Source organism: Mandrillus leucophaeus, unplaced genomic scaffold (assembly GCF_000951045.1).
Source record: "Mandrillus leucophaeus isolate KB7577 unplaced genomic scaffold, Mleu.le_1.0 Scaffold64, whole genome shotgun sequence".
In the NCBI taxonomy this organism is placed as follows: Eukaryota; Metazoa; Chordata; class Mammalia; order Primates; family Cercopithecidae; genus Mandrillus; species Mandrillus leucophaeus.
In genome coordinates, this window is record NW_012106919.1 from 3,250,364 (window position 1) to 3,250,751 (window position 388).

Here is a 388-nt window from a genome sequence, read left to right on the forward strand (position 1 = left end):
CTGGATCTAGGCTGTGCTGTATTTTTCAGTTTCCTTGATCCTCTGGTCTTTTGCCCGTAAATGAAGAACATCTGGCTCCCAAAACTGATCCTGAAACTTTAGACTGTACTTCATATGTGTCCTCAGCCCCTTCCAGATGGTTCATGATTCTGGAATTCATTGTGTGGGAGTGTAAGTCTCTTTGTAAGTCTCTAAGGACTTGCTTTATGAATCTGGGTGCTCCTGTATTGGGTGCATATATATTTAGGAGTTAGTTCTTCTTGTTGAATTGATCCTTTTACCATTATGTCACAGCCTTCTTTGTCTCTTTTGATCTTTGTTGATTTAAAGTCTGTTTTATCAGAGACTAGGATTGCAATCCCTGCCTTTTTTTTGTTTTCCATTTGCT